Genomic DNA, 22,057 nt, shown 5'->3' with positions numbered 1-22,057 from the left:
CCTAGCCTTTCTTTCTAACAATCTTGTTGTTGTTGTTAATTATGGTTAAGACTTCATACGATCAATGTAGTTGGTCATGACCATTGGATTTTTCAGAATAGATTTGATTGGAGTAGAAAACATCAGAGTGCATGTCACATAGTAAGAGTAAACACTGTTTTTATGGAACGTACATTTATATTTTGTGTGTAGTACATGTGCATACTGGCCCATGATGAAAATGAATTTCTTACTATGGATCATAGTCAAAGAAACTTTGAAATGTATCCTGTTCCATATTTCGTATCAGAGGTTAGAGGTGTCATTCAAATACCTATACTGACTTGTGCTCCCAGAATTCAGTTTGTGTAAACACGTGTATTTCTATTCCCAGACTGATGATCGATCCTCTACTTCTCTCTCTAGCTAACTTCTACTCTAACTTGAAGATTCATAGCAGACGCTTTCTTCTCTGCATAGCCTTTCATGGACCACTCAGATTTATTGTAAAAATCTCTAAGCTGTACTTCTTTCAACACTTTAATCTACCCCTAGTGGAGAAATGATCTACATTGGGTTGTAATGACTGATTTATCTGCTTGTCTTTTCTAATGGACTTTGAGCTCCTTGAGGGCATTATATTATTAATCTTGTCTTACCTGTGCTGAGCCCTGGATCAGGATCCTATGGGTGCTTGATAAATTATTAAATGAATACAGTCACATTAATGCAAGAATAAGGTGAAATGGCCTTCGCCTGGAGAGTGGAAGTTCATGGTTCCTTAAGCAACAGGATAATAAGCAGTATCTGGTTCTTCTACATAGTCTATGGACTTCCAGGGCAGGGTAGTGCTCATCAGTCTACGAATGTGTCTGTCTTGTTCATCTTTATGTGTTCAGGATCTAACACAATGCCTGAGAAGTTGTAAACAGCCAGTAACACATGTGGGTTGGTTGAATGGTAGATAATACTGAGTTATAGGCAAGGGTGTTTCTCTCCCTTTTCAATGTGAGCAGTGTGTGCTTTTGATTAGAATGGCGTGATTTTGGTTTCAGAGAGCAGGCACAGAAAGAACTTGTGGTCTAGATAGATAGGGTGTTTTCCCGTCCCCTCATAATCCTAACATCCTGTACCACGTTTGAGGCCAGGGAATCTTTCTCCATCATGCTTTTTCAATGCTCATGCTTTTTCAGTTTGTTTCACCCATCCACCTCCACCCAGGTGCCGAGCACTGGGCTTGGACCACTGCGCTCTGAAAGACGGGCTGTACCTGCGGGGGCTCCTGGTTCAGTTTCCCAGACCTCCTGAAGCGATGAAGCAGAGCACCCTTTTTCACTTCTGGCGAGCGCTTGCTGTGCCCTATACGGCACTTGCTATGCGTAGATACTCAGAAGGGGTGGGTTGAATTGTGCTGGGAGGAATCCAGGCTATTACAGGACCCCCTCCCCTTTTCCTAAATAAGAGACGTTCAGTGATAGGAATTTTACCCCTCGAAGCTTGGTCTAAGGCTTTTTATTATTTTTAATGCTCATCAGTTAGTGAGTTTCCCTTGTGTTTATCACAAGGAAGTTCTTTACGTGGAAAGGTAGAATAAGGGCTTTGGATTCTTTAAGGGCTAAACGTAGGGGCCGGTGGTATCTGGGAAGGCACAGGAAGGGGCTTCTCCGGCAACTGAGAGACAATCAAGATGGTAACTTTGACCAAGGTTTATCCTTTGTGCACTTTCTGATACTTCCTCCTCTCCCCTTTCATCCAATTCAGGATTAGGGTGTCTGGGAAGGAGAGGAGGCTTGGAACAGAGCCTTCCTCTTGCTTCTCACCCTGCCTGTGCCCTCCGCAGCCCCGAAGGTCTTGCAAAGATCATCCACCATCCAGCCACATAGTCACTAAAGATGTGTACCGAGTGCTTGCAAACCTGCCAGTTACTGGTCTAGGCACTGGGGGGTTATGGCGGTGAACAGAGCAGACAAAGCCCCACTCCTTCTGGAGAGAAAATTCTGGTGGTTCTTTCCTGGCTTGCACGGTCGTTGCTTTATAATACTGGTTGGAGACAACTGTTGTTGTGATGTTATAAATAAAGGCTCTGAACATGGAGTCTGAAGATCTGGATGTAAATTCTTACTCTCTCCACCTGTGTACGTTGGGCCAAATATCCTCCCTCTTCGCTCCTGTGTTTCCTCTTCTGCAGTAAGAGAGAGCAATGCCCCCCATCCCCCGCTGGGTTGTTAAGAGAGCTGATGTTGTGAGTAGGTAAAGCAGCTGACGTAGTAGCTGGCCCATGGTAGGCACGTTATTATGAGGCATCTCTCTTTGGTTTTCTCACTCTGGAATCACAATGCCTGATGCAAAGAGCTTTTACATTGGAAGTTCTCTCAGTTACTATTGTAGTAAGAAGTGTACTAGGAGAGCTGTCTCCTTTTTGGATAGGCAGTTGGAGAAGAACCTCAGGCTTCTGGACTCTGTCTGCCTTCCCCGAATGTGCCCTAATTCTCCTTGCCGGGCACTTGGTGACAGAATGCAGGATTCACTGCTTTAGATTCTGTATAGGTGGAGGTCAGAAGCAATCTCAAGAAATGGGTAGATGAACTCCATGCTAAGAAATTGCTGAATGTCAGATTAAGAATCCAGCTTTGGAGGTCAGAATTGGAGGCCATGCAAGCCTCCTGCAAACAGGCCCTGACAGTTATGGCCCCTTCAAGTGCTGACCTAGCATGACCTACCTTGGACCCTACATCTGACTGGTAGGAGGGGTCAGCACTCTGCTTTGGAGAAATCTCCCTGGGCTCTCATTCTCCAGGGAGCCTGGGGCAGGAGGATAAAGATCAAAGAGGCAAGTAAAATTCAACCCAATGCTTTTTCCAGTTCTGGAAAAAGAGGAGGAAGGACTTTGTGGGAATAAAAATCAAAGATTAAAAAACATTTTGTTCTTAAGGTGCTGGTTAGTAAGTTCTCCAACAGACAGCCAGAAGATAGGAGTAGCTTTGTTTGCTCTTTGTGGGGCTGGTTCTGGCCAGAGCTCCTGCTGCTGCTATTTTCCTAGCTTATAAAAATAGTATTAGCTTTGTTCCAGGTCTGTTCTTGGCTCCAGCACCCCAGCTGTCCTGAAAGGCAATAACAACCCGATTTCTTTCTCAGGCTCCCTTCTCTCGGTTGTTCTAAATTTATCAGACAAACTCCTGATTATCCCTCAAATCTTGACTCCAGTGCCACCTCCTCTGGGAGCCTTCCCTGACTCCCTCGAGCTGACTTAAGCAATCCTTCCTCTGTTCCTGTGTATCTTGAACTTGCTTTCCTTTTACTCTGCATGTCACCCAGTCTTGCATGTGCATCATGGTCTCACTTATTAGTTGTCAGCTCTTGAGAGAAAGTACTGTGTCATTTCTTCCTTCTATCCCGGTAGCCTGCATGGGGCTTTGCACGTGGAGGACTCTAACACATGCATGTTTAGTGACTGAATGAAGGCAATGAGTGCATCCTCTCCATGAGGGGTGGATGCTACAACTGAGAGAGCGAGGCACTTATCCCCACCCAGTAGCTGTGCCTGGCTCAGTTCTTCATGAAGCAAAAGAGTTGGGTTTGGGCACTCCCTGATCCACTCCTGGATGTCTGGGAATGGGTGTCCTTTGTGTCCCGTCATGTTAGCAGGTGTTGGCTAAGAGCAAACTTTGTGCCTAGGTTTAGCAGTGCTCTTTGCTTCCAGCTACTGGATTCTCTGCCAAGTGTTGAATTGGTATAAATTGTTCATCTGAGTTGCAAAGTCAAACCAAAAGGAGGATATTTGAATTCTTCCCTCTCTCCTTCCCTCCCTTCCTTTCTTCCATTCTTGTTTTTTCTCAATAGCAGAAGAATTGGTTTAACCAGTATGATAAAAAGAGCTCTGGTCCATGCCCTCCCATAGCAAAACATAGTTTATTCCAGTGAGCAGTAAAACTTGTCAGCTACCTATCTTGCCACAATCAGTGGTCTAGAAGCAGTGCTGATTCTCAGCGCAACTTTATACTTATACGTCCTATTATTTTGTTCCCGTTTATCAAATGAAACAATGAGGCTTACAAAGATTACCAGACTTGCCCAAAGCCACACAGTTAGTAAGTGGTAAATCATTTAAATCCATGCCTTCTGATTCCAGAGCTCACATCCTAATTGCTGTGCTATATGGAATGGCGTATCTATTAAAGTGGTATCCAGTCTACTCTTGAATTTGATCCATAAAAATATCATTTTAGCAAGTAACAAATAGTAACAAAAGGATTTCAATAACTATCTATTGATGACCAACTACTAGTTGATGCGAGTATCAGGTGAATATGAGAGAGAATTGGACTTCTGGGAATTTCTGGTCTAGTAGAGAAAATAAACATTCAATAAACAATGACAATTATATGTACCAAGTTGGAGAGCTTCAGAAAAATATAGAATATGCCCCAAATTGGGACTTGAAGAATTATGAAAGGATCCCTAGAGGACGTGGTGTCTGATGATGTAAGCACAACATTTCTTGCCCCATTATGGTTTCTTGGTAAAGCAGAACTTATTTACTCTTTGTAACTTTTTAGCTTCAGTTAGGCTTTATTCTTTTTTTTTTTTTAAGATTTTATTTATTTATTTGACAGAGAGAGACACAGTGAGAGAGGGAACACAAGCAGGGGGAGTGGGAGAGGGAGAAGCAGGCTTCCCGCTGAGCAGGGAGCCCAATGTGGGCTCCATCCCAGGACCCTGGGACCGTGATCTGAGCCGAAGATAGATGCTTAACGACGGACCCCCCTCAGGCGCCCCCCCCCCCAGTTAGGCTTTATTCTTAATAATCATACCAGCAATGAGCACATCAGCATCATTAATAAAAATAAGCATTAGAACCACTACTCTTTTTTTTTTTTTAAAGATTTTATTTATTTATTTGAGAGAGAGAGAGACAATGAGATAGAGAGAAAGCATATGAGATGGGGGGAGGGTCAGAGGGAGAAGCAGACTCCCTGCTGAGCAGGGAGCCCGATGCAGGACTCGATCCAGGGACTCCAGGATCATGACCTGAGCCGAAGGCAGTCGCTTAACTGACTGAGCCACCCAGGCGCCCTAGAACCACTACTCTTAATTGGCACCTCTGCTATTAGGACCATTCTTCCTTGCTCTCTGTGCCACGTGCTCTGCCTGACCCTTTATCTGCTTTATCTCTTCTCCCTCACAAGAATCCTCCTCCGCAGAGGTTATTTCCTGTCTTGTGCATGGAGAAATTGAAGGCCAGAAGCAGAATACTTCCGTAATCACATAATTCGTGTCATAGCAACATCTGAGCTTGGGTTTGACTCCTAAGTTCACCTTCTGTTTCTCTAGACCAGTGGTTCTCACCCAGGGCTGATTTTAAGCCCACCCCACCCCAGGGGCACTGGGCCATGTCTGGAGAAAGTCTTTGGTTGTTAGAGGGGTATGTGGTGGGTAGAGGCCAGGGATGCTGCCAGACATCCTACAGCACTCAGGATGAGTCCACAGCAAAGAATGAGCCAGCCTTTAATGTCAGTAGGGCTGAAGGTGAGAGGCCTGCTATAGACCCAAACGCCCTCACTGATAATGTTTCTCTGCACCAGTTTATTTCTGTGGAAGCCAAAAAGCAGCCCAGAATAAGGGTTTTGCTAATAGATTAGTACTTTATCAACACGTATTTTGTGTAGTGAACTCTTAGGTGAAAATAGCTGGGAGGTGAGAACACAGAAGTGAGAGCGAACAGTGGAGAGACAAGAGGCCCCTCCCCCATCTGTCTCACTGAGAGGCAGCCCTCACCAGACCGCCCGACCTCCTGTCTGCACGTCGCACACCTTCTGCCCCCTTGCCTTTTCTCCTCCTGCTGTTTGCTCTGTTTGGGGGGCCTCTCCACATCACCTGGACAGCCCTGCTCAGGTGTCAGCACTCAGTCTAAATGTGACTTCCCCCAAAGCTGACCCCGCTCTTAGAAAAAATGAATCCCTCTCCGTCTGCAGCACTTTGCCTCTACTTCAGTGTTCCCCCCCAAATCATGCTCACCTTTGTATGCCCGTCATCCAGCGTAGAACCCAGAGTCTGTCCTCAATAAATCAGTGAGTTGATTAACATAATAACCATGAGAGGATTTTGAAAGATCAAAAACAGGGGCGCCTGGGTGGCTCAGTCAGTTAAGCAGCTGCCTTGGGCTCAGGTCATGATCCCAGTGCCCTGGGATTGAGTCCCGCATCGGGCTCCTTGCTCAGCGGGGAGCCTGCTTCTCCCCCTGCCTGCAGCTCCCCCTGCTTGTACTCTCGCTCACTCTCGCCCACACTCTCTCTCTCTAACAAATAAGTAAATAAAATCTTTAAAAAAAAAAAAAAAGAAAGATCAAAAACAAAGATTGCTAAATGTGAGTGGGGGAGCCTTTAAAAACCCATAGATTCCTAGGCCCTACCCCCTGACCCATAGATTCTGAGCCTGACCATCAGGTGGGACCTGGGAGGTGGGTTATGCAGCGGAAGGGTCCCCGGGTGCCCAGAGGGGTCAGCCTGTGGGACAAGTTGGTGCTGGGTGCACAGGGTCAGCAGCAGGAGTGACATGCAACTGCCAAGTAGACAAATCAGACCAAACCAGAGCCGTGCAGAGGAGCCAGGCCCGGGCTCAGGCCAGGAGCTAGGCAGGAGGGAGCATATCCAATGGGAAAGGGAAGGTGGATCCAGAGAGGCAGGCGGTCTGTAAGAAATGGAGGGGAAAGACGAGCAGATAAAGCCATGCTGGGGAATCGGGAAGGAGAACCATGGTGTCAGTGCCTGAGCAGATAGAGCAAGGGCAGCGCCAGGAGTTCCTGGATGTGATTCGTGGGGGAGGAGGAATCTGGTAATGTGAGTTCCAAGTTCATTGCTTTAAGTTGAGGTTTAGGTTAATGAGAACCAGTGCTGCCTGGGACCTTAGCAGCTGCAGGAGCCCTAGTGAGGCTGGAGGGGGGCTTTGGGTTTCCTGTCCCCAGGCCCCAAGGCTCCCTTGGAGTGCTGGGTTTCTCTGGACTGGGAAGCACTGGCCTCAGCTAGGAGACCAGTCTTTTTTGTCTGTGATCAGAAAGCGGGGAGGACGGTGGGGCCCCGGGGCCATGGCCAGCTCTCCCTGTCCCACCCGCCTCGTGCCCCTGCTCGGAAACGATAACATCTTCTGTGCGATACACCCGCTCCTGTGGATCATGAGTGGTCATAGGCTTCGAACTGAAAGGTTACTCAGAGATTTTCTGTCTCAGATTTTTCACTTTGCAGATGAGAAAGCCGAGGCCTAGAAAACCAGTGAGTCATCCAAGGTTAGTCCGGCAAGTTACTGTCAGAGTTGAAGTTAGAAACTGGGCCTCCTCATTCATCTGTCAGTGCCTCTTCCCCTGTTAGGCTGCACTGTCTCCAAATTAGGAAAAGGGAGTGATTGCACACCCCAGGAGAAGAATGGGGTATGCACATGGTTTGTGTGCATACATGTGTGCGTACATACATAGACAATTGTATATGCATCACATGTGTATGCATGTGCTTGTGTATATGCGTGTGTGTGTGTATATTGTGGTACGTGTGTGTAGATGTTATTCCATTTTACACATTCTGTCCCACTGAATGCCACAGTCAGTATTATGGGGGGCTGTTAAATAAGTAAACCCGTTCTTCTCAGCCGCGTATGGACAAGCTGCTTTGTTTGGCTGTCACAACCTGCCCTAAGTCTCCATCAAAAGCTGGTAATAATAAAAACACCTGGTATTCACATTCCTTGTGACGAGCTCAAAGTAGTTATTTTTATTTCACCTACCACTTAATAAACACCTACTCTGTGCCAAGTGTTGGGCTTGCCACTTTAATAGCACCATCGGCTCCCAGCCTCACTGTGAGCTACCCCTGTTTTCTGATTTTAGCATAAGGAAATCAAAGTGCAGTAACTTCCTCCAGGGGACATTTTAATAATTGATGAAGTTGGGTTCTAGGTCCAAGGCTTTCTGACTCTGGTGCCTATGAGCTTTGTCCTGCCCTTCCTGGCATCCTTATGGTAGCCTGTGCTTACACCGACGTAGATATCTGTAACAAAAGGTAGCGCTTCTGTGTAACATTTGGCCAGGCAGGTGTGTTTCTTTTTTCTTTTTTTAAAGATTTTATTTATTTATTTGAGAGAGAGAATGAAAGAGAGAGAGCACAAGAGGGGAGAGGGTCAGAGGGAGAAGCAGACTCCCCGCTGAACAGGGAGCCCGATGCGGGGCTCGATCCCGGGACTCCAGGATCATGACCTGAGCTGAAGGCAGTTGCTCAACCAACTGAGCCACCCAGGCGCCCGACAGGTGTGTTTCTAGATCCATTTTGTGGTGGAGAAAGTTGAGGCCCAGAATGGGGACGTGACTTAGTAATGAATACTTAAAGCAGCACAGGTTTCCAGGACTCTTACCAGTTGTGGGGAATAAGACCAGGCTTACTAGACTGGCCTTGCTATTGTTTGACTGCATCCTGGGGAAATCAGTAATATTGAAGAGGGTGTTAATTTTGTTAACTTTGTTGATTAATGTCAAAATTAATCTCATCTGTGGGGTAACTTGCCATTTTGAAACCACCACCTGGTATTTTTGCCTCCTTTACTCATTGAGCAAATGGTCATCCTGGAAGTGAAGGGAATTGCCTAAGGTTACAGGATCAGAGACTCAGCCCTGATCTATGGGTTTCTTCCTGTGACTTCACATTGGCTTTGATGCAGCCTTTGCATCAAACAAGGGAGCAAGTACTACTTAGTAAATGGATCAGAATGTCCTGACCCAACAAGAGTGCCTGTGCCCAGAGCCCCCGACTGTAAGCAAATCTCTACCAGCTCATTATCTGGTTGTCAGAAGTTTCCATTTGTTCTCTCATGTATTAATAGATGACTGAAAAGATGAGTTGCTGTTTTCCTTTGCTGAGCTTGGGAACAAAAACAACACACACAAGAGCCCAGCCCCAGGTTCGGACACTGCCAGCCACCTGTTAGGAGGACGTCCCATTCTGAGTTCTAAGGTAGAAGACCGCTGGAAAAGTGTTTGGGGGCTCAGCGTCTAATACTGCACTTGCGTCACGGTGACAAGAGTAAGCTTACCCCAAAGACCCACTGTTTTTCATGGCACAGGAACTGAACACCTGGCGCTTCACGTCCATATAACATTTCGGAGCACCAGTGTTTACTTTAGGGCTTGCACATCAGCAGCTGTTGGTGGGAAAATGCACATCTCCAGCTAGCACCCCTCAGTGGCAGCCTCCCATCTGAGCTGCTGCTTGCTTCCTTATCATGGGCCCACAGGCCCGGCTACTTTCCTCCTTCCAGTTTTCTCTTGGCCATGCATTCATAGAAGTCAGTGTAAAGAGCAAAGATAAATAATTTTTGATTTTCCCACAATGGGGATCTTGATTGCCTCATGGCACCCCATGGCCAGTGTAGATGTCTGGAAAAACTAAGAAGGAAACTTCCTTGAAATATAGAAAAATTGCAGTAGTCTCCAGTTACATTATTCAACAGCATGCCCCCGCCCCCCCCGCTTTACATAACCTTAACCTTTATCATACTCTGGACTGTGACTCTGATGTAAGAATTTGGCTTCTGAAGGGACACCTGGGTGGGGCAGTCCGTTAAGCATCTGACTCTTGGTTTCAACTGAGGTCATGATCTCGGGGTCGTGAGATCAAGCCCTACGTTGGGTTCCATGTTCAGTGTGGAGTTTGCTTGAGATTCTCTCTCCCTCTCCCTCTGTTCCTACCACCCATGCTCACTCTTTCTCTCTAAAATAGATAAATCTTAAAAAAAAAAAAAAAGAATTTGCTTCTGAAGACAATGCAAATGAAAGATCTGGAGGTAACCTAGTGTAGTAGTTAAGAACACATGACTGATTCAAATCCTGGTGCCACTTGTTGTATGTGTGACCTTGGGAAGCCACCTGACATACTGTGCCTCACTTTCCCCATTTGTGGAATGGAAATAATAATAGTACCTACCTCACAGAGTTGTTTCAGGAGTAAATGGGCTCAAATCAGCAAAGCACTTAGAGCAATGTGTAGCAGTTCTGTGTATTTAGCTATGATTGATGTGATCGCAACAAATTTACAGGATGAATGATAGCAGTGGGCAAGAGAAATTCAAAGATTGATTCCTTTATTTAACACATATGTGATATCTTCCTATTATATGTCAGGTATCATTTATAGGTGTGTTGGAAATAGTGGTGAACAAAGACAGGTTCCTACTCTAGAGCTTTTATCTGCTGGGGGAGTTCCTAAAGACCCATATAAACATATATGTGCATATTTTATGTGTTGCTTCCATATCTGTGCACACGTGTTTATATACATGTGCATGTGGTTGTTCCATATCTATGCACACATGTGTATTGTGCATGTGTGCCTGTGTGCACATCTTCATAAGTGTGCCTATGTCTGTGTTTGCACATATGTATTTATGGGTATACAAATGTTCATGTGTATGCATGCGTCTGCTTATATGTGTGTGTACTTTGTATGTGAGTATATATGTGTTTGTGTGTGTGTGCATGTGTGTATATCAGGCACTGCCAAGTGTTATGAAGAAAAGGTTTATATAGAGCGATGGAAATTATCAGGAGTTGCTACCAGTACAGAGTTCTGAAAAGTTTAGTCCAGAGTGGTGACCTTGGGGAAACAGACCTCAATATAGTGAGGGAACATTTCATGGCATAAGAAAGAAGGTAGAGACGAATTCAATTGGCAAATCTATGTCAGGCCCATGCTTGGCCTCAGGTACTGCCCTGGGTGTGGGGCATACCAGGGTGCTGATGACTCAGTCCTTTCTCTGGAGGTGTCCAGCAGCTTGTGGGGAGACAAAGGCCATGAAGCACTGTGTGGACCCTGGAGTTCCCAGCTGTTCCACTTATTAGCAAGTTACTTCACAGCTCTGTGTCTCAGACTTCGCTTCTATGAATGGGTATCATGATGGTGCCTCCTTGGGTGGTTGTATAGATGCATTCTCCTGACACATTGTGAGTGTTCATCCAGTGTTAGCTCTTCCCAGTGAACTCAGTTATAAAAGTCCTGGATTTCCAAGCCAAGGAGTTTGGATGCAGAAATTAAGTTGGATCAACTCTATCCATTCAAATAGCTTCCTCAGCACTGACGGTCATTTGAAAACCATGTCAAGTGTCCTACAGCTACACTGGGTTACCTCCAGATCTTTCATTTGCATTGTCTTCAGAAGCCAAATTCTTTTTTTTTTTTTTTTAAGATTTATCTATTTATTTTACAGAGAAAGAGTGAGCATGAATGGTAGGAACGGAGGGAGAGGTAGAGAGAATCTCAAGCAGACTGTACTTGCCTTTGGGAGTACAGCTGTGGTTTTTAATACCAGTGGATGATATTCCAAAAGAACAGTATGACCAGTAAGAAAGATACTGTCTCATTTTAAGCTTAGAGCAAAAGCTCACTTCAATAGAATTAAGCAGGTATGTATTTTGCCAGGCTCTGGGGATTCAGAAATAACCCACTCCCTGCCAGGACTTTGCACTCCACCTTTGCAACTTCTCTTAACCCAACCTGCAGCATCGTAGCTGGAAGGGAAACTTGATTCCCCATCCTCTCCGTCTCCAGATGATTGTTCCCTCATCCACCGGGTCCAAGGCTGGGCAGTGCGCCTTTTCACCATCTCATACCTCCTCTGATATCCGCCACTGTCTTTTGTGCAAGGAATTTTATCTCTACCGTTTTCTCTTCACTTTGTTATCTCTTCTCTGGCTTCAGATCCAAACAGAGAATGTGCAGAGTTTGCATGCGTTCACTGAAGTATGAACTGGTGGAAATTCTCCCAGAGCCCTAAGGAGTTCTGTGCCCATACTTCGAAATGTTCCATCCTCATTCTGTTGGTGGCAAGACAAACGTTCGCACACCACTTCTCTCTTCCCATTTTAGTTAGCAAATACTGTTTTTACTGAAGATAGAGAATGGAAAATAGATGGAGAAGTGACATGAAAGATTGGGTTCTTTCAATTATTTCCAATCATTCATACTAAATTGAATTCATAATGCAGTTAATAAAAAAGTATTTTAATTTAAACTTAGAATGATTTATAGATGTTTTTAAAAACTATCTGACTTCTGTCCTTATTTACTTCTCAAGCGTGAGTATTCAGAGTCACCCCAGGAACTAGCATAGAATGCAGATTTCTCTACAGCAAGCACCACAACCAACCGAGTCTGCTCAGCAGGTGCCCCTGGGGATTGTATCCTCCCATGAGCCTGATCAGCTTTACCACTGGTAACTTAAAAGACAGCATGAGGGGCAGCCTAAACTCTAGTTGGTCACTGTCGAAAGTTGTCTGTGTATAATCCAGGAGGAGCAAAATTAAACCCAGGTTAACGGAAAGAGTACGTTTTAAAATTTTTGTTTCAAAAGCAGAGGAATGAAGAGCTCTTGGGTCTGGTACACTTCTCACAAGTGACACACTACTTAAGTGTTCACCGAGGCAGTACGTGGTATGGACGTGGCACAAGCTTGCAGCCATGTACTTTCTTGCCCTGCCATATAAAGCCAAAGATGAGACTTAACCTAGGCTCAGGCAGCAAGTCTGGTGGCATTTTGAGAACCTTGGTCTGTCCGACTCCAGGTCTTACCATCATAGAGCTTTACCCAAGCCTGTGTTAACTGAGTTAGCTATAGATAATATTTTTTAAAAAATTTTCAAAACAGAAAACATGGAAAATCTTTGCATCAAATGCAAAGGTCTAGGGAAAGCCTCGGCTCTTATATTTTGTGTAAGTAGGATGGCTTGGGTCGTTGATGTGTATTACTGCAAGCCCCTAGGCTCACTTTAGCTTCGGGAGTTAAAGGTGTACCAACCTGTGGCTCCCCCACTGTGAAGCCCTGAGGGGGACCTCCCCCACCAGGATCAATAATAGGGTCGAAAACTGTATACACCTTCAAGATTCAGGCATCTCACAGCTGAAAGTTGTAAAGAAAAACCCACACAACTCAACTCTGTAAAATGTATTAAGTATACCCGAATAATGTGGCTCTTGTTCATGCGTTCTCTGTGTTACTGTGATGTGACATGATTGCCCAGCCTAATGCCGGTGACCTGCCCATGATTCCCCCTGTGCCTGTCCATCATTACAGGTAACACACAGACAGTAACACTGAAATGCTTGAAGACATGGTTGCATTACTCTCTGCCCCACTTAGACTGTGAGCTTCTTGTGGGCAATGCAGTCTTGGTCCTATTCATCTTTGTAACTTCAGACCCCGGCATTTAACTCAGTAAATGAATGATTATGTACAGTAGTTAATGGGTTTGTTTATTAACAACATGCTAAGCACTATACTAGTTACTGTGGTGAAGACAGTGATTTAACAAGGTCGAGATAGCATGTGGACCAGGTTGTACAGGGATTTGAAGAAGGGGGATGTCTCAGTAGAAATAGTAAGGCAGGGGAAGGACAAAGATGCTGGTATTCATTGAATGACCTCAGTGTGACAGAAACGTGTGCTGGATCGTCTCCACGTTTAGTCTTGACGTCAACTCCCACAGCTTGCTCCGGGTCATACAACCAGTAATGATAACCCCCTGAGTATCAGCTACCATGCTCCTTCAGGGAAGTGGGAGGTGTCAGCCTTAAAAATAAAACAGCCAGTTATCTGACTGGTGGAATGAGTTTTATTTGGGAATAGCAGAGGAGTTGCAATATGGGACAAGCTAACTATGGCGAACCATTGACAAGTCTGGAGAACAAAGGAGAGGAGCTTGTGTTTGTAGCAGGAAGGAAGCAATTGGGGAGGGTTGTTTTGAACAAAAGTTCACTGGAGAAGAACAAGAGTTTGAGGTGTGGTGGTTCCTCAGTGACTATAAGCGGAGGCTAGTGTGTTGTTGCTGGGGCAGGGAGGGATCTTCCTCCTTTTTCTTACAAGCGGGAGATGGAATTAATTCCTATGTGAAAAATGGCTTCCCTTGCAAGATAATTCTTATCTTCCATCTTTCTGCTGGTGATGCCAGCCTCAGTGAGTAGCACGTGAGTGAGAGCTCCCCCCGCAGGGCTGCCCAACTCCATTTTTAATGGCATTTCTTTTACTTTCACAGAGGGGTAGCTTTGAACTGAACATAAGACAATAGGTATTTTCTCCACTAGAAGCGAAGAAATGTTGAATCTTTTGAATGGAGAAGGTAACGTAAGTGAGGGCACAGGGGCTTGGGAAATGATGAGCTTTTCAGTTTGGCCGAAATCTCTGACATCTCTAAGGGATTCCTGGAATATGGGGCTATCAACATCAAGTAAGTGGGCATGATCAGCAGTCCTTGAGCGCCATTTTGAAAAGTTGGTCCTCCTCCCTCTTCCCCCAGACTTTGGCGAGCCATCAAAGGGAGTTTTACCCAAGTCATTTCCGGCAGGGCTTTGTGTAGTTCTATACATAGTAGTTGAGGAAGAGGAAAGAGCACTGGAGAAGGAGTAACCTCGAATAGGGGTATGGCAGTGGCCCTTGAAAGGAGGACAGGAAATTTGAAAAAGACAGGGAATTTGACACCTTCTTTATTTTCTAAATACATTATTAGGCAAGAGTTATTTAAAATTTTAGATTCTCTTTATATATCATCTAGCTATTACTAAATTAAATGCATGCAAGTGACTTCTTTATTTGAAATAAATTTTCTCTCATATTTAGAAGAAGATAACTTGTCAATTTCAAGTCAGTAATTCATCCAATTTCTAAGCTGGGCCTTCATTAAAGTCTCTTATCTTTGGTGGGGATATCCAGTGAACTCATCCATTTAAAGCGGAGCTATGAATCCTGAAGTTAAATAAGCAAAATGCTAGACCTCCAAAAGTTGAGAAGACACTTGTCTCAGAGTCCACGTACTGTAGGAAAGTCCAAGGACCATTCTCAGCTGTCACGCAGCACTGTTGACTTAGAATTTTGGTAAAATATGGCAGATTGGCAGTAAGAAATAATAGCTGGCAGGGAAAAAAATAGTCCTTTTTTCCCCACCTTCAACCAACAGGTCACACATCCTCAGTAAGTGCCAGGTACTGTGCCAGGAACTAGAGATAGACATAGGAACAAAAATCTAAGTCCCTGCCTCAAGGAGCTCACATTCTAGTTGTAGAAACAGACAAGTAAACTGTCATAATATGGTGTGGGAACTGTTTGATAGAAGCATGCATGGGATATTCCAGGAGTCTAAACTCATTTTACCTGAGTGGATTGGGAAGATTTCTCCTTCACAAATGGTATTGATTTGACTTGGAAGACGAATAGGAGAGAGAAAAAAGGAATTTATCAGATGAGTAAAGTAGGTATGGGGCAGGCAGGAATGTAGGGGAGAGGAGAGAGGCAGAAGAAGACAGCATGCACTAAAATCCAGAAGCATGAGAGTATCTGTTTGGGCCACACAGTACTGAGATGTGTTATCCAGCGTATGCATGTTGAAACACACGGGTAGGAGGTATGTATGGGGACCAGGTCTTCAAGGGCCTTAAATGCCATTTTAAAGAGTTTGGACTTTTTATCCTTAAGGTAATAGCTTTTATTTATTTTTTTTAAAAGATTTTATTTATCTATTTGACAGAGAGAGACACAGTGAGAGAGGGAACACAAGCAGGGGGAGTGGGAGAGGGAGAAGCAGGCCTCCCGCTCAGCAGGGAGCCCGATGTGGGGCTCAATCCCAGGACCCCGGGATCATGACCTGAGCCGAAGGCAGACACTCAACGACTGAGCCACCCAGGCGCCCCAAGGTAATAGCTTTTAAGTAGAGACTTTAGAGACCATCAAGTTAATGGCTCAGGATAGGACAGCACTGAGGTAAGATATGTTGAATGCTGGGCCCAAGGCAGAACCAGTAGGAAGGGAAAAGAGGGAAAGATTAAAAAATTAAACAAAAAGAGACTGATGATCAGTGAGAAAAAGATGGTGGCTGTGTCAGATACTGATATGGAAAAAATTGAATGATGGCCTTTATCCTATACAGGAAAATAAATTCCAATTGGATTATAGGCCTAATATGAAATATAAAATATGAAGTTTCTAAAAGGCAGTATTTGGGAGATCTTCATGACTTTAGGATAGGTAGATATTTCTTTAATAGGACATCAGTATAAGTACAACTGTAAAGAAAAAGGTTGATAAATTGGACTACATTAAAACCAGGAAATTCTTTTCCTCAAAAGATGCCAATGAAGAGGGGAAATGGGAGCCACAAAATGAAAAATGCTATTTGCAATACATATAACAAAGGACCTGTATCCAGAGTATAGAAAGAATTTCTACAAATTAGTAAAAAATAATCATCATAAAAAAAATTTAAAAAACACAAACAACAAAAACCATTTCCTGCCGTGCTGACAGGAGAATGGCAAAAATTATTTGGATGTTTTTGCAGAAAAGAGGACATGCAAATGAACAATAAAATATGAAGTTTCTCTACCTCATTAGTCATTAGGAAAGTCTAAATTAGAACCACAATAGGAGACCACTACACACCCACCATGTTGGCTAGAATTAAGAAGATTGGTAATACTAAGTGTTATCGGGATATGAAGCACCCGAGGGGCTGAAGCACTGCCACGGGGGTAGGAGTTGGTGCATCACCCTGGAGAGAGGTTGGCAGTATCTCCGTATGCACTGAGTCGGCAGTCCCAGTTAGGCATCTACCCAACAGCAGTGTGCACCCCCACCCCCAAAAGAACATGCCCAAGAATACACAGAACACCTTTATTTGTGATAGCCAAAGACTGAAAACACCCCCCTAGTGCCCATCCGTAGTAGAATGAATTAGCGGTTGATATATTCATGCAGTGGCATCTCGTTCGGTGATAAAACTGTACAGAAATTGCTGCACACAGCAACGTGATTGAATCTCATAAATGTGGATGACAGAAGCTGGCACAAAGAAAACATCTGAATGGTTCAAAAATTAAAAGTCAGGCAACTCCTATGGTTGAGACACCTAGTAGAGTTTTCTTTGGTGGGTGTGGTGTCTGGAAAAGGGCATGAAGGGGTGTATTTCTTCATCTGGGTAGGTGTGTTTACTTTGTGAGATTTCACTAATGTGTATGTTTAAAATTTGTGGCCTTTTAAGGCATGCTATACTTCACTGATAAAGTTTATTAAAAACGTCAAAGGGAATAAAAGTTATTAAGCGTTAGCATCATGTAGCCCTGCGCCAGCTGCTGGGAATGCAGGCAGGAGAATGACCTGGTCTGGCAGAAGGGGGTGAGGTGAGTGGTTTAATATGTAATAGGCCATAAGAAGCAATCGGATAGGCATGAACTCAGGATGCATCTGCACACAGAGCAACACAACTCAACACACTTGCTGGCCCGTATTAGTTGCTTAATAAAGTTAGTTCCTCCTTCCTCCTTGGCATACTGATAAGTCATCGAGAGAGGCAGAAATAATGTTCAGAGTCCTCTTTTTCAGTGCACAGTACATGTTGGGGATAAAGGTGGTAACATATTTTTCTGTTTTGGTGTCTAAACAGTGAGCTTCCCTTACCAGTGTGTTAAGTAGAATTCCATCCTCCTCAGCTGAAATGAGATCATCAGTTAATGCTCTCTCCACGTCATATTACAGGGACCTTCTCTTATATGTATAAGCAAGGACTCTAAGCCCCTTCTGTCTCCACCTTGGACCATGAGTCCAATGGACTCATTGGACTATGGGTCCAAAGCTATGGACCGAGTGTTTGTGGGCCCTGCCCAAATTCATATGTTGAAATTTTAAGCACAAATGTGATGGTATTAGGAAGTGTGGGGCCTTTGAGTGAAAATTCGGTCCTGAGGATGGAGCCCTTGTGAATGGGGTTGGTGCCTTTCTAAGAAGAGTTGGGAGAGCTTGGTGTTTCTCTCTCTGCTCTGAGGACACAGCCAAAAGACAGCCATCTGTAAAGAAAGAAGAAGGCCGACAGCTGAACCTACCCCTGCTGGCACCCTGGTCTCAGCTGGACGTCCAGCCACCAGAATTGTGAGAGGGAAATGTGTCTTGTTTCAGCCAGCAGTTTATGCCATTGTGTGGCAGCAGCCGGAACAGACTCAGGCCACACAGCCCCACGGAAGGACGACAGAGCGTAAAACGAGGGAATGCCTGCCGGCCTGCCAGGATTTAAGCTGTAGGTCGCCAGGCAGAAGGCAGGACGTGGGGAGGACGTGAATGATGAGAAGAACGGGTTCACTTTGGGGGACATTGCCCGGGGGCCACTGCGAGGTTGGGAGGCCCTGGCGGGTGGCACCTGCTTCACATCCTCCCAGGGGTTGCTGCCTCTGGGCCACACGGAAGGGGGCCGCCGAGTCCCTGTTCCGGTGTGCTCAGGAGGAAAGGGCCCCGAGTTGGCCACGGCGTGGGCTTGCCTGTGGGTGCTTTGAGGTGGCCGACCGGGAGTTACTTTTTAAATCATTGAAAAATTCTTCCCTTTAAAATATGGAGTTTCAGAAGAGAGCAGAGAGTGAACAGTAATGTGGGCATAGAGCGTAGACCCAACAGGAATGTGTACCTGTGTGTACCCAAACCACCTGCACCATTCCAGCAGCCTAATGGTGGGGGAAAAGTGTGATCCCTGGAGCCAGCCTGAGTTAGAGTCCACGCCATCACCTGCTCCTCCCTGTGTGATCGCAGGTCAGTTATTTAACCTGGAGGGTCTCAGTTTTCATAAGGTGGGCATCATAGTAGCGGTTGTGAGGATGAAATCAATGAATTTCCATTAAGCGCTTGCAACAGTGCCTGGCACAGGTAGATATGACACACATATCAGCTGTGATGATGTAAAGTGACGTAAAGAAGCGCTAAGGCTTTTGAGAATAGCCGGGGCCGACCTGGAGCGCAGGTGTGCTCAAGCCATCAGGGTGAAGAGGGAGGAGGGCCGCAGTGGAGAACGCTTGTGTCCTCCCAACCCCCCGCCCCGGGACTCCTTAGCTCTCCCTGCCAGAGGCTTGTTTGTGCTTCTGTTGCAGACATTGTCAGTCTGCTGTGTTCAAGCATCCATGGCTCCTGTGAGTTTGTAACCTCTTTGAGGACAGTGATTCTGTTTTTGCAAGCATTGTTTCCCCTACAATGCCGAGTGTGGCACTGGACGTAGAGTAGTGATAGATGAATGTTGTTCACATTGAATCCTACCAAGCGCAGTGGGGAGAGAACATTACTCAGGGCCTAACATGTACCAGCACTGAGCTTTCAAACCAAGGGGATATTTTTACACTTTTACTTTGAAGTCATCACTTCCCCTTTTACAGATGAGGTATCAGAGAAGCAAGGAGCTCAGCTCATTTGCCTGCGATCATACAGTGAGTCACTGGGGTGCCTGGAAGTGTCTCCCTTTCTAGCTATCACCTGTTAGCCTCATGGAGCCTGGAACGGGCACAGAGAAAGGAGAGCCATGCTTGGCCAGGGCTGTGCTCCCAAGAAGCTGGCTTTAGGAGCAGGTGCATAGGTGGAACGGGAGGGCTGAGTCTTGATCTCTGCTGAAGCAGAGATGTTGTTTCAACTGCAGTTTTTGAAAAATGCCAGTGTATTCCTCATGGGATTTCCTGTAATTCGTTTTTGCTCTCATCTTCCACACTATTTATTTACCTAAGCTTTTGTTCTCTTTGAAACTATTTCAGCCACATGTCATTCATTGTGTTAAAACCCTGGGCCCTTCATCCTGCTCAGATTTTTTTTTTTCTCTCTCTCCAGCTGCTCTCCATATCACTTTTAATTCTCTGCCACTCTGGCCTGGCTCTGGCCTGACTCCTGTCCAGTGCTGAGGGTCGCCTTACACTCCCACCCCCACTCTCCCGGGAATGGGGCTGGAGGTGTTGAATCAGGATCCAGCTTCAAGATCTCTTTTTCTTTTTTGTCTCCTTGTCTGAAGCTTGGGGCAGGGGTAGATTAATCAGTCTAGGTGTGGTGGAGCCCAGTGACCCTCCCTGGAGGAAATCCTCGCCCCATAGAAACTTGGCCTGGTTTGGGCTCGCAGAGTGAATTCCAGGCTTTGAAGAATCTGTCAATGTTCAACTAACCCCACAAAACCTCTGGAAGTTTTTGATGGAACCGAAACTCCTACCGAGGGAGGAAGTTCTGAGCTTGGCATCAGAGGTTCGGGAGAGCTCGCCTGCCAAATGAGGTCTTTTTCTCTGAGATTTCAGGCCTCACCCTGTAGTCCGACTGTCCTATAGGCTGTCTGAGCAAGTCCTATGTCCCTCCTGGTATTTTCCTGCAGCATCTCACTGGTCTGCTCTATGTCTTTGAGGAGATTATCAGGGCTGCTGATTCCTCTCTTCACCTTAAAGGAGCCATCGGAGAATTTTATAAATGAGACCGTTTGTCCGGGGCAAGAAGGTTGCTGAAGGAAATGTACTGTTGCTTTCTCCAGGAGGAAATGGGACACTAACATTTATTTGGCCATTCCTATATCCCAGGCACAAAGCCACTTGCCCTCTACATAGGGTGACCAACGATTCCAGTTTGCTCGGGACTGTGGGGAGGTGTCCTGGGACCCTGGACATACAGTGCTAAAGCCAGGAAGAGTAACTCCATAAAGCACATGCCATTCTTCCCACCTTACAGCTGAGGAAACTCGAGTCTCAAAGTTAGCTGAGATAAGTTAGCTTGTCGAAGGTTGCTGAGCACACTTGTGAACTCAGAATCGAATGTAGATCCATCTGATTCAGACCCAGAGCTTTACACCAACCAAGGTCTTCAGAATACAAGACTCTTGTCGCCTCAGACAGTGTGGCCCAGCGACCTTGTGTTCTCTGTTTCTCTCTCGTGTTTTTGTTTTGTCTCAAGGTCTACCGGAAACGCCTCTCCCTCCCTCTCTCCTCCCCACGCCGACTGACATGACTCCTGCCTCACCTCCTTCGGTGGGTCCTCCCGGACTGCCCAAGCCAGGTCAGGGGCCAGGGCTCCATACTTCCGTTAGACTTACTCAGGTCTGAGTCACAAATTGTTCCGTACTGTCTTCTCAGTGTCTGCCTATATATCCCTCCACCCCTACTAGGCTGGGACCATGTAGAATAAAAGGAAACCTCTTCCAGGCTCTAACCCCTAACACAGTGCCTGGCTCTTAATTGGGAGTCAGCATATAGCTGCTGAATTAGTTTGTGAGATATCAGAAGGAAGCTGTGTGATTTAGAATCAGTTTCAGATCTGTTTAAGGATTTATTTCATAAGATACATTTCTTGTACTTGTGCCAGTCCTCTTTCTTTTGATTTCTTTATTTTAGAAAGAAAGTAATTTTCGTGTGTTAACTTGGCCATTTGTGTTGGATTTCAGCCTGACCCTTTACCCTGTCTAATGCCTGCAAGTGAAAAATTGTCTTTTATGAGGTCATAGATGAGAATGTCCAAGTAGTCTGGAGGCTGTATTGAGGTTAAGAAGAAAGGAATTTCTGAAACCAAGTTTTTGCTTTGTCTCTCCTGTGGATTTCGCTAGCATTCTCTAAGGCTCAGATTTCCAAGCTATTCCATATTAGTCTACCTTCGAGATTTGATCTTTCTGGCTAGAAGGGGGGGACGGAGGAGTGAGACCCAGTTCTCTGAAGGTTGGTTCTTTGTTCTCTGGCCCTCCCAGGGCTCTTGGGAGGTTTCTGATTGGTGCCAGTCATGGAAAAGTGTAGCATTTAGAAAGAAGTGAGGAACGCCTTTGCCAAGTTGAATTGCAGAATGAGGAGTGCTACATGTTGTTGTGGCTTCTAGAGATAAAAACAGCTTTTGGTTTATTCTCAACAGTGTTTAAAATGTTAGCCTGGATTGTCTTCATCTTCCTTACTCCCCGGGGCCCTGCATTATCCTGTCACCGGTTGTGTACTCAAGGACAGAAAAAAAAAATGTTCCAGTCAATCCAAATAAACCCAAATAACTCAGGCAGAGCACGCACCATGCCGAACTTGAGTGTCTGCTCTCTCCTGCCAAGCCGCGTTATTAACACCCCAGACCGAGAGTTGTCAGTAGTCACAACAATGGCAAAAATATATTGAGTAAACTATGTTCCAGGCCCTGTTCTTCTCACTTCATCTGCACAATAGCCTTATGAGTTACACAGTATCATCATTCCAATTTTATCAACGAGGAAACTGAGGCACAGGAAGGGGAGGTGATCTTTAAATCAGGTAGTCCAGTTCTAGAGCTC

The 22,057-nt window shown here is 45.4% G+C and overlaps 1 protein-coding gene across 18 annotated transcripts in view; it reads left to right on the top strand.

The window, feature by feature from the left end:
- The window catches only part of FGGY (FGGY carbohydrate kinase domain containing), a 400,333-nt gene that overhangs the window by 196,653 nt on the left and 181,623 nt on the right, over positions 1-22,057 (top strand). The window contains exon 1 of one of the 18 annotated variants that reach the window (XM_073896662.1): positions 8,888-8,969. The exons of the other annotated variants lie outside the window; for them this stretch is intronic. The gene's annotated coding sequence lies outside the window, so the exon portion shown is untranslated. Of the gene's footprint in view, positions 1-8,887; positions 8,970-22,057 lie in introns of those variants that run through there. 18 annotated transcript variants of the gene reach the window in all.

The sequence above is a fragment of the Callorhinus ursinus genome, unplaced genomic scaffold (assembly GCF_003265705.2).
Source record: "Callorhinus ursinus isolate GAN/ISIS: 27379988/994484 unplaced genomic scaffold, GSC_fseal_2.0 scaffold9, whole genome shotgun sequence".
Lineage (NCBI taxonomy): Eukaryota > Metazoa > Chordata > Mammalia > Carnivora > Otariidae > Callorhinus > Callorhinus ursinus.
The sequence above is the reverse complement of the archived record's forward strand: the minus strand, read 5'-3'. Positions and strand labels throughout refer to the sequence as shown.